Source organism: Ovis canadensis, chromosome 19 (genome assembly GCF_042477335.2).
Source record: "Ovis canadensis isolate MfBH-ARS-UI-01 breed Bighorn chromosome 19, ARS-UI_OviCan_v2, whole genome shotgun sequence".
Classification (NCBI taxonomy): Eukaryota; Metazoa; Chordata; class Mammalia; order Artiodactyla; family Bovidae; genus Ovis; species Ovis canadensis.
Window position 1 is genome coordinate 2014975 of NC_091263.1, and position 13677 is coordinate 2028651.

The following is a 13677-nucleotide window of genomic DNA, read 5'->3' on the forward strand; positions in this document are numbered from 1 at the left end:
GCACCTGCCGCAACTCGAGAAAATCCAGGAGGTTTTGCCCTCCAGGCGAGATGAGGCCCATTTCCGCTGAGGCTTCTCGAGGCTAATCACATCTAACCGCTGGAACTTCCAAAGAGTCCTTCACACCCTTGCTGCAACTCAAGAAGTTCCCCGACATACCCGTCTCCACTCGACAGGAAGCACGTGGGGTCCCACACACATCCAGGGGAGCCCCGTTTCCGCCTCCTAGCTCGAGATGAGGGATCCTTTCCCTGTTTCGTAGGGAAAGAATTCCCGGCGTTCCCGTCGCATCTCAAGAGGAGGCGCTCTCCACAGGAAAGGCGAGAGGAACTCCAGGGTCGTGCCACCATTCCAAGAGTCCCCCAGATGTGTCAGTCCATTCCAGAGGAACCTGTTTTCCCTGCACTGCCTTGACGTTCAAGCCGAGCATCCACTCCCATCACGTGTGCACGTGGGACAGCCCTGTGGGAAAGCCTCGTGGGAAAGCCTCGTGGGAAAGACTCGAGGGAAAACCATAGATCCTTTAATCCACGCGGCTGACTGCGTGACACTGCTGCTACCGCTCTGGAGAAAAGCGCAAGTGCATGCCCGCATTCGAGACGAGGACTGACTCCCCTAGGGAGACTCCAGAAGAACCCCAAAATCCATGTCAGCACTGGAGAGGAATCCTCAGGTTTCGGCCCCGACTCCACACAAGGTCTTAGGCCCCGGCATCGACGGGAGAGGAATCCCCAGAGGCCCCCGAGGAACTCGCATGGGGACTGGCCTTTCCTGAGGCCACCAGAGCGGGTCCCTGAGGTCCCCGTCGTAAGTCGAGAGCACCTGCCGCAACTCGAGAAAATCCAGGAGGTTTTGCCCTCCAGGCGAGATGAGGCCCATTTCCGCTGAGGCTTCTCGAGGCTAATCACGTCTAACCACTGGAACTTCCAAAGGGTCCTTCACACCCTTGCTGCAACTCAAGAAGTTCCCCGACATACCCGTCTCCACTCGAGAGGAAGCACGTGGGGTCCCGCACAAATCCAGGGGTGCCCCGTTTCCGCCTCCTAGCTCGAGATGAGGGATCCTTTCCCTGTTTCGTAGGGAAAGAATTCCCGGCGTTCCCGACGCATCTCAAGAGGAGGCGCTCTCCACAGGAAAGGCAAGAGGAACTCCAGGGTCGTGCCACCATTCCAAGAGTCCCCCAGATGTGTCAGTCCATTCCAGAGGAACATGTTTTCCCTGCACTGCCTTGACGTTCAAGCCGAGGATCCACTCCCACCACGTGTGCACGTGGGACAGCCCTGTGGGAAAGCCTCGTGGGAAAGCCTCGTGGGAACGACTCGAGGGAAAACCATAGATCCTTTGATCCACGCGGCCGACTGCGTGACACTGCTGCTACCGCTCTGGAGGAAAGCGCAAGTGCATGCCCGCATTCGAGACGAGGACTGACTCCCCTGGGGAGACTCCAGAAGTACCCCAAGATCCATGTCAGCACTGGAGAGGAATCCTCAGGTTCCGGCCCCGACTCCACACAAGGACTTAGGCCCCGGCATCGACGGGAGAGGAATCCCGAGACGCCCCCGAGGAACTCGCATGGGGACTGGCCTTTCCTGAGGCCACCAGAGCGGGTCCCTGAGGTCCCAATCGTAAGTCGAGAGCACCTGCCGCAACTCGAGAAAATCCAGGAGGTTTTGCCCTCCAGGCGAGATGAGGCCCATTTCCGCTGAGGCTTCTCGAGGCTAATCACATCTAACCGCTGGAACTTCCAAAGAGTCCTTCACACCCTTGCTGCAACTCAAGAAGTTCCCCGACATACCCGTCTCCACTCGACAGGAAGCACGTGGGGTCCCACACACATCCAGGGGAGCCCCGTTTCCGCCTCCTAGCTCGAGATGAGGGATCCTTTCCCTGTTTCGTAGGGAAAGAATTCCCGGCGTTCCCGTCGCATCTCAAGAGGAGGCGCTCTCCACAGGAAAGGCGAGAGGAACTCCAGGGTCGTGCCACCATTCCAAGAGTCCCCCAGATGTGTCAGTCCATTCCAGAGGAACCTGTTTTCCCTGCACTGCCTTGACGTTCAAGCCGAGCATCCACTCCCATCACGTGTGCACGTGGGACAGCCCTGTGGGAAAGCCTCGTGGGAAAGCCTCGTGGGAAAGACTCGAGGGAAAAGCATAGATCCTTTGATCCACGCGGCGGACTGCGTGACACTGCTGCTACCGCTCTGGAGAAAAGCGCAAGTGCATGCCCGCATTCGAGACGAGGACTGACTCCCCTAGGGAGACTCCAGAAGTACCCCAAGATCCATGTCAGCACTGGAGAGGAATCCTCAGGTATCGGCCCCGACTCCACACAAGGTCTTAGGCCCCGGCATCGACGGGAGAGGAATCCCCAGAGGCCCCCGAGGAACTCGCATGGGGACTGGCCTTTCCTGAGGCCACCAGAGCGGGTCCCTGAGGTCCCCGTCGTAAGTCGAGAGCACCTGCCGCAACTCGAGAAAATCCAGGAGGTTTTGCCCTCCAGGCGAGATGAGGCCCATTTCCGCTGAGGCTTCTCGAGGCTAATCACGTCTAACCACTGGAACTTCCAAAGGGTCCTTCACACCCTTGCTGCAACTCAAGAAGTTCCCCGACATACCCGTCTCCACTCGAGAGGAAGCACGTGGGGTCCCGCACAAATCCAGGTGTGCCCCGTTTCCGCCTCCTAGCTCGAGATGAGGGATCCTTTCCCTGTTTCTTAGGGAAAGAATTCCCGGCGTTCCCGTCGCATCTCAAGAGGAGGCGCTCTCCACAGGAAAGGCAAGAGGAACTCCAGGGTCGTGCCACCATTCCAAGAGTCCCCCAGATGTGTCAGTCCATTCCAGAGGAACATGTTTTCCCTGCACTGCCTTGACGTTCAAGCCGAGGATCCACTCCCACCACGTGTGCACGTGGGACAGCCCTGTGGGAAAGCCTCGTGGGAAAGCCTCGTGGGAAAGACTCGAGGGAAAACCATAGATCCTTTGATCCACGCGGCCGACTGCGTGACACTGCTGCTACCGCTCTGGAGGAAAGCGCAAGTGCATGCCCGCATTCGAGACGAGGACTGACTCCCCTGGGGAGACTCCAGAAGTACCCCAAGATCCATGTCAGCACTGGAGAGGAATCCTCAGGTTCCGGCCCCGACTCCACACAAGGTCTTAGGCCCCGGCATCGACGGGAGAGGAATCCCGAGACGCCCCCGAGGAACTCGCATGGGGACTGGCCTTTCCTGAGGCCACCAGAGCGGGTCCCTGAGGTCCCCATCGTAAGTCGAGAGCACCTGCCGCAACTCGAGAAAATCCAGGAGGTTTTGCCCTCCAGGCGAGATGAGGCCCATTTCCGCTGAGGCTTCTCGACGCTAATCACGTCTAACCGCTGGAACTTCCAAAGGGTCCTTCACACCCTTGCTGCAACTCAAGAAGTTCCCTGACATACCCGTCTCCACTCGAGAGGAAGCACGTGGGGTCCTACACACATCCAGGGGAGCCCCGTTTCCGCCTCCTAGCTCGAGATGAGGGATCCTTTCCCTGTTTCGTAGGGAAAGAATTCCCGGCGTTCCCGTCGCATCTCAAGAGGAGGCGCTCTCCACAGGAAAGGCGAGAGGAACTCCAGGGTCGTGCCACCATTCCAAGAGTCCCCCAGATGTGTCAGTCCATTCCAGAGGAACCTGTTTTCCCTGCACTGCCTTGACGTTCAAGCCGAGGATCCACTCCCACCACGTGTGCACGTGGGACAGCCCTGTGGGAAAGCCTCGTGGGAAAGCCTCGTGGGAAAGACTCGAGGGAAAAACATAGATCCTTTGATCCACGCGGCGGACTGCGTGACACTGCTGCTACCGCTCTGGAGGAAAGCGCAAGTGCATGCCCGCATTCGAGACGAGGACTGACTCCCCTGGGGAGACTCCAGAAGTACCCCAAGATCCATGTCAGCACTGGAGAGGAATCCTCAGGTTCCGGCCCCGACTCCACACAAGGTCTTAGGCCCCGGCATCGACGGGAGAGGAATCCCGAGACGCCCCCGAGGAACTCGCATGGGGACTGGCCTTTCCTGAGGCCACCAGAGCGGGTCCCTGAGGTCCCCGTCGTAAGTCGAGAGCACTTGCCGCAACTCGAGAAAATCCAGGAGGTTTTGCCCTCCAGGCGAGATGAGGCCCATTTCCGCTGAGGCTTCTCGAGGCTAATCACGTCTAACCACTGGAACTTCCAAAGGGTCCTTCACACCCTTGCTGCAACTCAAGAAGTTCCCCGACATACCCGTCTCCACTCGAGAGGAAGCACGTGGGGTCCCGCACACATCCAGGGGAGCCCCGTTTCCGCCTCCTAGCTCGAGATGAGGGATCCTTTCCCTGTTTCGTAGGGAAAGAATTCCCGGCGTTCCCGTCGCATCTCAAGATGAGGCGCTCTCCACAGGAAAGGCGAGAGGAACTCCAGGGTCGTGCCACCATTCCAAGAGTCCCCCAGATGTGTCAGTCCATTCCAGAGGAACCTGTTTTCCCTGCACTGCCTTGACGTTCAAGCCGAGGATCCACTCCCACCACGTGTGCACGTGGGACAGCCCTGTGGGAAAGCCTCGTGGGAAAGCCTCGTGGGAAAGACTCGAGGGAAAACCATAGATCCTTTGATCCACGCGGCGGACTGCGTGACACTGCTGCTACCGCTCTGGAGGAAAGCGCAAGTGCATGCCCGCATTCGAGACGAGGACTGACTCCCCTGGGGAGACTCCAGAAGTACCCCAAGATCCATGTCAGCACTGGAGAGGAATCCTCAGGTTCCGGCCCCGACTCCACACAAGGTCTTAGGCCCCGGCATCGACGGGAGAGGAATCCCCAGAGGCCCCCGAGGAACTCGCATGGGGACTGGCCTTTCCTGAGGCCACCAGAGCGGGTCCCTGAGGTCCCCGTCGTAAGTCGAGAGCACCTGCCGCAACTCGAGAAAATCCAGGAGGTTTTGCCCTCCAGGCGAGATGAGGCCCATTTCCGCTGAGGCTTCTCGAGGCTAATCACGTCTAACCACTGGAACTTCCAAAGGGTCCTTCACACCCTTGCTGCAACTCAAGAAGTTCCCCGACATACCCGTCTCCACTCGAGAGGAAGCACGGGGGGTCCCGCACACATCCAGGGGAGCCCCGTTTCCGCCTCCTAGCTCGAGATGAGGGATCCTTTCCCTGTTTCGTAGGGAAAGAATTCCCGGCGTTCCCGTCGCATCTCAAGAGGAGGCGCTCTCCACAGGAAAGGCGAGAGGAACTCCAGGGTCGTGCCACCATTCCAAGAGTCCCCCAGATGTGTCAGTCCATTCCAGAGGAACCTGTTTTCCCTGCACTGCCTTGACTTTCAAGCCGAGGATCCACTCCCACCACGTGTGCACGTGGGACAGCCCTGTGGGAAAGCCTCGTGGGAAAGCCTCGTGGGAAAGACTCGAGGGAAAACCATAGATCCTTTGATCCACGCGGCGGACTGCCTGACACTGCTGCTACCGCTCTGGAGGAAAGCGCAAGTGCATGCCCGCATTCGAGACGAGGACTGACTCCCCTGGGGAGACTCCAGAAGTACCCCAAGATCCATGTCAGCACTGGAGAGGAATCCTCAGGTTCCGGCCCCGACTCCACACAAGGTCTTAGGCCCCGGCATCGACGGGAGAGGAATCCCCAGAGGCCCCCGAGGAACTCGCATGGGGACTGGCCTTTCCTGAGGCCACCAGAGCGGTTCCCTGAGGTCCCCGTCGTAAGTCGAGAGCACCTGCCGCAACTCGAGAAAATCCAGGAGGTTTTGCCCTCCAGGCGAGATGAGGCCCATTTCCGCTGAGTCTTCTCGAGGCTAATCACGTCTAACCACTGGAACTTCCAAAGGGTCCTTCACACCCTTGCTGCAACTCAAGAAGTTCCCCGACATACCCGTCTCCACTCGAGAGGAAGCACGTGGGGTCCCGCACACATCCAGGCGAGCCCCGTTTCCGCCTCCTAGCTCGAGATGAGGGATCCTTTCCCTGTTTCGTAGGGAAAGAATTCCCGGCGTTCCCGTCGCATCTCAAGAGGAGGCGCTCTCCACAGGAAAGGCGAGAGGAACTCCAGGGTAGTGCCACCATTCCAAGAGTCCCCCAGATGTGTCAGTCCATTCCAGAGGAACATGTTTTCCCTGCACTGCCTTGACGTTCAAGCCGAGGATCCACTCCCACCACGTGTGCACGTGGGACAGCCCTGTGGGAAAGCCTCGTGGGAAAGCCTCGTGGGAAAGACTCGAGGGAAAACCATAGATCCTTTGATCCACGCGGCGGACTGCGTGACACTGCTGCTACCGCTCTGGAGAAAAGCGCAAGTGCATGCCCGCATTCGAGACGAGGACTGACTCCCCTGGGGAGACTCCAGAAGTACCCCAAGATCCATGTCAGCACTGGAGAGGAATCCTCAGGTTCCGGCCCCGACTCCACACAAGGTCTTAGGCCCCGGCATCGACGGGAGAGGAATCCCGAGACGCCCCCGAGGAACTCGCATGGGGACTGGCCTTTCCTGAGGCCACCAGAGCGGGTCCCTGAGGTCCCCATCGTAAGTCGAGAGCACCTGCCGCAACTCGAGAAAATCCAGGAGGTTTTGCCCTCCAGGCGAGATGAGGCCCATTTCCGCTGAGGCTTCTCGAGGCTAATCACATCTAACCACTGGAACTTCCAAAGGGTCCTTCACACCCTTGCTGCAACTCAAGAAGTTCCCCGACATACCCGTCTCCACTCGAGAGGAAGCACGTGGGGTCCCACACACATCCAGGGGAGCCCCGTTTCCGCCTCCTAGATCGAGATGAGGGATCCTTTCCCTGTTTCGTAGGGAAAGAATTCCCGGCGTTCCCGTCACATCTCAAGAGGAGGCGCTCTCCACAGGAAAGGCGAGAGGAACTCCAGGGTCGTGCCACCATTCCAAGAGTCCCCCAGATGTGTCAGTCCATTCCAGAGGAACCTGTTTTCCCTGCACTGCCTTGACGTTCAAGCCGAGCATCCACTCCCACCACGTGTGCACGTGGGACAGCCCTGTGGGAAAGCCTCGTGGGAAAGCCTCGTGGGAAAGACTCGAGGGAAAACCATAGATCCTTTGATCCACGCGGCGGACTGCGTGACACTGCTGCTACCGCTCTGGAGGAAAGCGCAAGTGCATGCCCGCATTCGAGACGAGGACTGACTCCCCTGGGGAGACTCCAGAAGTACCCCAAGATCCATGTCAGCACTGGAGAGGAATCCTCAGGTTCCGGCCCCGACTCCACACAAGGTCTTAGGCCCCGGCATCGACGGGAGAGGAATCCCCAGAGGCCCCCGAGGAACTCGCATGGGGACTGGCCTTTCCTGAGGCCACCAGAGCGGGTCCCTGAGGTCCCCGTCGTAAGTCGAGAGCACCTGCCGCAACTCGAGAAAATCCAGGAGGTTTTGCCCTCCAGGCGAGATGAGGCCCATTTCCGCTGAGGCTTCTCGAGGCTAATCACGTCTAACCACTGGAACTTCCAAAGGGTCCTTCACACCCTTGCTGCAACTCAAGAAGTTCCCCGACATACCCGTCTCCACTCGAGAGGAAGCACGTGGGGTCCCGCACACATCAAGGGGAGCCCCGTTTCCGCCTCCTAGCTCGAGATGAGGGATCCTTTCCCTGTTTCGTAGGGAAAGAATTCCCGGCGTTCCCGTCGCATCTCAAGAGGAGGCGCTCTCCACAGGAAAGGCGAGAGGAACTCCAGGGTCGTGCCACCATTCCAAGAGTCCCCCAGATGTGTCAGTCCATTCCAGAGGAACCTGTTTTCCCTGCACTGCCTTGGCGTTCAAGCCGAGCATCCACTCCCACCACGTGTGCACGTGGGACAGCCCTGTGGGAAAGCCTCGTGGGAAAGCCTCGTGGGAAAGACTCGAGGGAAAACCATAGATCCTTTGATCCACGCGGCGGACTGCGTGACACTGCTGCTACCGCTCTGGAGGAAAGCGCAAGTGCATGCCCGCATTCGAGACGAGGACTGACTCCCCTGGGGAGACTCCAGAAGTACCCCAAGATCCATGTCAGCACTGGAGAGGAATCCTCAGGTTCCGGCCCCGACTCCACACAAGGTCTTAGGCCCCGGCATCGACGGGAGAGGAATCCCGAGACGCCCCCGAGGAACTCGCATGGGGACTGGCCTTTCCTGAGGCCACTAGAGCGGGTCCCTGAGGTCCCCATCGTAAGTCGAGAGCACCTGCCGCAACTCGAGAAAATCCAGGAGGTTTTGCCCTCCAGGCGAGATGAGGCCCATTTCCGCTGAGGCTTCTCGAGGCTAATCACATCTAACCGCTGGAACTTCCAAAGGGTCCTTCACACCCTTGCTGCAACTCAAGAAGTTCCCCGACATACCCGTCTCCACCCGAGCGGAAGCACGTGGGGTCCCGCACACATCCAGGGGAGCCCCGTTTCCGCCTCCTAGCTCGAGATGAGGGATCCTTTCCCTGTTTCGTAGGGAAAGAATTCCCGGCATTCCCGTCGCATCTCAAGAGGAGGCGCTCTCCACAGGAAAGCCGAGAGGAACTCCAGGGTCGTGCCACCATTCCAAGAGTCCCCCAGATGTGTCAGTCCATTCCAGAGGAACCTGTTTTCCCTGCACTGCCTTGACGTTCAAGCCGAGCATCCACTCCCATCACGTGTGCACGTGGGACAGCCCTGTGGGAAAGCCTCGTGGGAAAGCCTCGTGGGAAAGACTCGAGGGAAAACCATAGATCCTTTGATCCACGCGGCGGACTGCGTGACACTGCTGCTACCGCTCTGGAGGAAAGCGCAAGTGCATGCCCGCATTCGAGACGAGGACTGACTCCCCTAGGGAGACTCCAGAAGTACCCCAAGATCCATGTCAGCACTGGAGAGGAATCCTCAGGTTCCGGCCCCGACTCCACACAAGGTCTTAGGCCCCGGCATCGACGGGAGAGGAATCCCCAGAGGCCCCCGAGGAACTCGCATGGGGACTGGCCTTTCCTGAGGCCACCAGAGCGGGTCCCTGAGGTCCCCGTCGTAAGTCGAGAGCACCTGCCGCAACTCGAGAAAATCCAGGAGGTTTTGCCCTCCAGGCGAGATGAGGCCCATTTCCGCTGAGGCTTCTCGAGGCTAATCACGTCTAACCACTGGAACTTCCAAAGGGACCTTCACACCCTTGCTGCAACTCAAGAAGTTCCCCGACATACCCGTCTCCACTCGAGAGGAAGCACGTGGGGTCCCGCACACATCCAGGGGAGCCCCGTTTCCGCCTCCTAGATCGAGATGAGGGATCCTTTCCCTGTTTCGTAGGGAAAGAATTCCCGGCGTTCCCGTCGCATCTCAAGAGGAGGCGCTCTCCACAGGAAAGGCGAGAGGAACTCCAGGGTCGTGCCACCATTCCAAGAGTCCCCCAGATGTGTCAGTCCATTCCAGAGGAACCTGTTTTCCCTGCACTGCCTTGACGTTCAAGCCGAGGATCCACTCCCACCACGTGTGCACGTGGGACAGCCCTGTGGGAAAGCCTCGTGGGAAAGCCTCGTGGGAAAGACTCGAGGGAAAACCATAGATCCTTTGATCCACGCGGCGGACTGCGTGACACTGCTGCTACCGCTCTGGAGAAAAGCGCAAGTGCATGCCCGCATTCGAGACGAGGACTGACTCCCCTGGGGAGACTCCAGAAGTACCCCAAGATCCATGTCAGCACTGGAGAGGAATCCTCAGGTTCCGGCCCCGACTCCACACAAGGTCTTAGGCCCCGGCATCGACGGGAGAGGAATCCCGAGACGCCCCCGAGGAACTCGCATGGGGACTGGCCTTTCCTGAGGCCACCAGAGCGGGTCCCTGAGGTCCCCATCGTAAGTCGAGAGCACCTGCCGCAACTCGAGAAAATCCAGGAGGTTTTGCCCTCCAGGCGAGATGAGGCCCATTTCCGCTGAGGCTTCTCGAGGCTAATCACATCTAACCGCTGGAACTTCCAAAGGGTCCTTCACACCCTTGCTGCAACTCAAGAAGTTCCCCGACATACCCGTCTCCACTCGAGAGGAAGCACGTGGGGTCCCACACACATCCAGGGGAGTCCCGTTTCCGCCTCCTAGCTCGAGATGAGGGATCCTTTCCCTGTTTCGTAGAGAAAGAATTCCCGGCGTTCCCGTCACATCTCAAGAGGAGGCGCTCTCCACAGGAAAGGCGAGAGGAACTCCAGGGTCGTGCCACCATTCCAAGAGTCCCCCAGATGTGTCAGTCCATTCCAGAGGAACCTGTTTTCCCTGCACTGCCTTGACGTTCAAGCCGAGCATCCACTCCCACCACGTGTGCACGTGGGACAGCCCTGTGGGAAAGCCTCGTGGGAAAGCCTCGTGGGAAAGACTCGAGGGAAAACCATAGATCCTTTGATCCACGCGGCGGACTGCGTGACACTGCTGCTACCGCTCTGGAGGAAAGCGCAAGTGCATGCCCACATTCGAGACGAGGACTGACTCCCCTGGGGAGACTTCAGAAGTACCCCAAGATCCATGTCAGCACTGGAGAGGAATCCTCAGGTTCCGGCCCCGACTCCACACAAGGTCTTAGGCCCCGGCATCGACGGGAGAGGAATCCCCAGAGGCCCCCGAGGAACTCGCATGGGGACTGGCCTTTCCTGAGGCCACCAGAGCGGGTCCCTGAGGTCCCCTTCGTAAGTCGAGAGCACCTGCCGCAACTCGAGAAAATCCAGGAGGTTTTGCCCTCCAGGCGAGATGAGGCCCATTTCCGCGGAGGCTTCTCGAGGCTAATCACGTCTAACCGCTGGAACTTCCAAAGGGTCCTTCACACCCTTGCTGCAACTCAAGAAGTTCCCCGACATACCCGTCTCCACTCGAGAGGAAGCACGTGGGGTCCCACACACATCCAGGGGAGCCCCGTTTCCGCCTCCTAGCTCGAGATGAGGGATCCTTTCCCTGTTTCGTAGGGAAAGAATTCCCGGCGTTCCCGTCGCATCTCAAGAGGAGGCGCTCTCCACAGGAAAGGCGAGAGGAACTCCAGGGTCGTGCCACCATTCCAAGAGTCCCCCAGATGTGTCAGTCCATTCCAGAGGAACCTGTTTTCCCTGCACTGCCTTGGCGTTCAAGCCGAGCATCCACTCCCACCACGTGTGCACGTGGGACAGCCCTGTGGGAAAGCCTCGTGGGAAAGCCTCGTGGGAAAGACTCGAGGGAAAACCATAGATCCTTTGATCCACGCGGCGGACTGCGTGACACTGCTGCTACCGCTCTGGAGGAAAGCGCAAGTGCATGCCCGCATTCGAGACGAGGACTGACTCCCCTGGGGAGACTCCAGAAGTACCCCAAGATCCATGTCAGCACTGGAGAGGAATCCTCAGGTTCCGGCCCCGACTCCACACAAGGTCTTAGGCCCCGGCATCGACGGGAGAGGAATCCCGAGACGCCCCCGAGGAACTCGCATGGGGACTGGCCTTTCCTGAGGCCACTAGAGCGGGTCCCTGAGGTCCCCATCGTAAGTCGAGAGCACCTGCCGCAACTCGAGAAAATCCAGGAGGTTTTGCCCTCCAGGCGAGATGAGGCCCATTTCCGCTGAGGCTTCTCGAGGCTAATCACATCTAACCGCTGGAACTTCCAAAGGGTCCTTCACACCCTTGCTGCAACTCAAGAAGTTCCCCGACATACCCGTCTCCACTCGAGCGAAAGCACGTGGGGTCCCGCACACATCCAGGGGAGCCCCGTTTCCGCCTCCTAGCTCGAGATGAGGGATCCTTTCCCTGTTTCGTAGGGAAAGAATTCCCGGCATTCCCGTCGCATCTCAAGAGGAGGCGCTCTCCACAGGAAAGGCGAGAGGAACTCCAGGGTCGTGCCACCATTCCAAGAGTCCCCCAGATGTGTCAGTCCATTCCAGAGGAACCTGTTTTCCCTGCACTGCCTTGACGTTCAAGCCGAGGATCCACTCCCACCACGTGTGCACGTGGGACAGCCCTGTGGGAAAGCCTCGTGGGAAAGCCTCGTGGGAAAGACTCGAGGGAAAAACATAGATCCTTTGATCCACGCGGCGGACTGCGTGACACTGCTGCTACCGCTCTGGAGGAAAGTGCAAGTGCATGCCCGCATTCGAGACGAGGACTGACTCCCCTGGGGAGACTCCAGAAGTACCCCAAGATCCATGTCAGCACTGGAGAGGAATCCTCAGGTTCCGGCCCCGACTCCACACAAGGTCTTAGGCCCCGGCATCGACGGGAGAGGAATCCCGAGACGCCCCCGAGGAACTCGCATGGGGACTGGCCTTTCCTGAGTCCACCAGAGCGGGTCCCTGAGGTCCCCATCGTAAGTCGAGAGCACCTGCCGCAACTCGAGAAAATCCAGGAGGTTTTGCCCTCCAGGCGAGATGAGGCCCATTTCCGCTGAGGCTTCTCGAGGCTAATCACATCTAACCGCTGGAACTTCCAAAGGGTCCTTCACACCCTTGCTGCAACTCAAGAAGTTCCCCGATATACCCGTCTCCACTCGAGAGGAAGCACGTGGGGTCCCACACACATCCAGGGGAGCCCCGTTTCCGCCTCCTAGCTCGAGATGAGGGATCCTTTCCCTGTTTCGTAGGGAAAGAATTCCCGGCGTTCCCGTCACATCTCAAGAGGAGGCGCTCTCCACAGGAAAGGCGAGAGGAACTCCAGGGTCGTGCCACCATTCCAAGAGTCCCCCAGATGTGTCAGTCCATTCCAGAGGAACCTGTTTTCCCTGCACTGCCTTGACGTTCAAGCCGAGCATCCACTCCCACCACGTGTGCACGTGGGACAGCCCTGTGGGAAAGCCTCGTGGGAAAGCCTCGTGGGAAAGACTCGAGGGAAAACCATAGATCCTTTGATCCACGCGGCGGACTGCGTGACACTGCTGCTACCGCTCTGGAGGAAAGCGCAAGTGCATGCCCGCATTCGAGACGAGGACTGACTCCCCTGGGGAGACTCCAGAAGTACCCCAAGATCCATGTCAGCACTGGAGAGGAATCCTCAGGTTCCGGCCCCGACTCCACACAAGGTCTTAGGCCCCGGCATCGACGGGAGAGGAATCCCCAGAGGCCCCCGAGGAACTCGCATGGGGACTGGCCTTTCCTGAGGCCACCAGAGCGGGTCCCTGAGGTCCCCGTCGTAAGTCGAGAGCACCTGCCGCAACTCGAGAAAATCCAGGAGGTTTTGCCCTCCAGGCGAGATGAGGCCCATTTCCGATGAGGCTTCTCGAGGCTAATCACGTCTAACCGCTGGAACTTCCAAAGGGTCCTTCACACCCTTGCTGCAACTCAAGAAGTTCCCCGACATACCCGTCTCCACTCGAGAGGAAGCACGTGGGGTCCCACACACATCCAGGGGAGCCCCGTTTCCGCCTCCTAGCTCGAGATGAGGGATCCTTTCACTGTTTCGTAGGGAAAGAATTCCCGGCGTTCCCGTCACATCTCAAGAGGAGGCGCTCTCCACAGGAAAGGCGAGAGGAACTCCAGGGTCGTGCCACCATTCCAAGAGTCCCCCAGATGTGTCAGTCCATTCCAGAGGAACCTGTTTTCCCTGCACTGCCTTGACGTTCAAGCCGAGCATCCACTCCCACCACGTGTGCACGTGGGACAGCCCTGTGGGAAAGCCTCGTGGGAAAGCCTCGTGGGAAAGACTCGAGGGAAAACCATAGATCCTTTGATCCACGCGGCGGACTGCGTGACACTGCTGCTACCGCTCTGGAGGAAAGCGCAAGTGCATGCC